The sequence below is a fragment of the Danio rerio genome, chromosome 3 (assembly GCF_052040795.2).
Source record: "Danio rerio strain M-AB ecotype USA chromosome 3, GRCz13ab, whole genome shotgun sequence".
Lineage (NCBI taxonomy): Eukaryota > Metazoa > Chordata > Actinopteri > Cypriniformes > Danionidae > Danio > Danio rerio.
In genome coordinates, this window is record NC_141023.1 from 130,001 (window position 1) to 132,500 (window position 2,500).

General features: G+C 42.5%; 1 protein-coding gene across 1 annotated transcript in view; it reads right to left on the bottom strand.

Moving 5' to 3' along the window:
- Positions 1-2,065: 2,065 nt before the first annotated feature.
- The window catches only part of wbp2nl (WBP2 N-terminal like), a gene marked incomplete at its 3' end in the record, with an annotated part of 179,969 nt that continues 179,534 nt past the window's right edge, over positions 2,066-2,500 (bottom strand). Inside the window, 2 exon segments of the mRNA NM_199710.1 lie at positions 2,066-2,126; positions 2,174-2,194.

Genomic DNA, 2,500 nt, shown 5'->3' on the forward strand with positions numbered 1-2,500 from the left:
ATTCGCTCGACATTATGAGCACTGCTCCATTTGAGCTCTTGCAATCTGCGTTTAGCCGGTAGAGTCGCGCTGAGCGGAGCTCTCAGTAAGGGACTGTCGGAAAAGTGCTTATTTTTCCGTTTTTCTTTTTTTGCGTGTTTTATTTTAAACACGACTAATTTTCTCTTAAATGAGCACACACAGTTATTAAAGTAGTGGAATGCTTCATTATAGATCTGTGCATTCTCACATGAACACCTCAAGCAAAACACAATGAGAGATTCACCAGCTGCTCTTCACTAAACAACTACAGTAACTTTAATCAATATGCAAATACAATCAAAAGTGAAGCAGATTTTACAGCTTTATTTATTTCTGGATAGGCCACTGATTTTAATAGGCGAAACCTTTTATTGTATTGTCAATATTTTCTCATGTTTGCTATCATTTGAAGCTATGTGTTGTCCCATGTTTTTCACATCCCAGCGTTGACAGATTTCTAATCAATAAATCGCTATAGTGCTGTCTGTTTACGTCAGCTACTGTTATGGAAGAGCAGAGATGTTATGGATAATAGTAATATTAATTTAACTACCCTCATCAGTCCTTCCTCCAGCAAATGTGTAAATATTAGATCTGTTCAGTGATAACGGTAATGGCATTGGCAGATTTATCTGACGTTTCCCAGCGTGTAGCAGTCGATCAATAAGCTGTTTAGTTTCTGATGGCTACACCAGCAGTGGAGTTTACTGAGATGTGACGGGGCTTGATCATCATCCAGGGGCTTAATCAAAGGTTGATCATATTCTCCTCTAAATAAAGAAGAGGATCTTTATCAACAAATAAATGATCAGAGTAACAGCCAGCATCCCACAAACAGCACTTCAGCCTCAGTATGTGCATATCCAATCACAAAATCCAAAAAGCCTTTTGACTGATTTGAATGGAGACATTTTTTACCCGTTTTCCATATTAAAATATCATGGGGGGTCTTGAGATTGAATTACTTGCCTAGGCGGGTCCCGGAATAAAAAGTTTGATTTAGAGTGCTGAGATGTATGATGTTGCAGAGGACTTTCTTTATTTCACTGTTAAACCTTGTTATTGTCAGGATGTCTTGATCTCTCCATGTTAAACCCTGAAAACTGTTCTGGAGCTCCACATGAGACAAGACCACAAGAATGGTCCGACACTAACACAATAAACTTTCTAATCTGAGGAGAAGATCAGCGACTGTAGGAGACCTGCTGCTCGGTGGTCTCGATCTTGTACTCTACCTTCTCCAGCAGCGCGGCTCCACACAGAGGTGTTTAATGTTGTGTGTGCTGCGGCTCTATATTCATGTGTGGTGTCATTGTAAAAGTCTCTGTGTGATGGGTACAGTGCTCCTGATTTCACTGCAATATTTTACAATCTCCCTTACATCAGTTCACTTGGGTTTTGACTTGGCCAGATGCTCCACTTAGGGAACATGGACTTCACATCAGCTCATGACCCGGCCAGAGTCTTGCTGAAGCTGTAACTGTCTTGCATTTATGGTGAATTGAGGATTTAAGGGTAAAGTCACTCTACTGGAGTGTGTGTGTGTGTGTATGTGTGTGTGTGTGTGTGTGTTGACGGTCAGTCATCCGGCAGTGCTGTGCTGTGTGTATTCTGCTTCACTGACCCGCTGTGTACAGCTAGAGTTGGGTTGGTTTCTGTCTTCAGCAGTGCGTGGAGTGTGTGTGTGTGTGTGTGTGTGTGTTTCAGTGTTTTGCGAGTGTGTGTTTCTCTTCTTAATCCTCTATAAGCACAGCGCAGCGACTGACGTGAAGAGCAGACCAGATTATTGATGAGGCAATCAGCATTTACTGCATGCACATACAACAATGAAGGATGAAAAGAAGATGAGCAAACCATGTTGTAGTGTGTGTGTGTGTGTGTGTGTGTGTGTGTGCGTGTGTGTGTGTGTGTGTGTGTGTGTGTGTGTGTGTGTGTGTGTGTGTGTGTGTGTGTGTGTGAGAAATACTGCTGCTTCTCACATGTTCTGGAAACGAGACGCAAACTTTAAGATTACAGTGTCATGACCCCACACACACACACACACACACACACACACACACACACACACACACACACACACACTGCTCTTCTACATCTACACACTCCTCCAACCCGCCTGATTTACATTTACATTTAGTCATTTAGCAGATGCTTTTATCCAAAGCAACTTACAAATGAGGACAAGGAAGCAATTTACACAACTATGAGAGCAACAGTGGAGAAGTGCTGTAGGCGAGTTTCAGGTCTGTACTGGTCTGCACTATATAGGCCTGATCATCAGCCCCACTCCTCAAAACACCAACATACACTGATACTGCTATACCCAAGAGGACATTATTCAGCCAGAATCTACAGAACACAACACACACACACACACACACACACACACACACACACACACTGCTGATCAACTAAGCAGCATTAAGTGCATTAGTGTTACCCAAATGAGAGATTGATTGACAGCTGTGGGCGGAGCTTC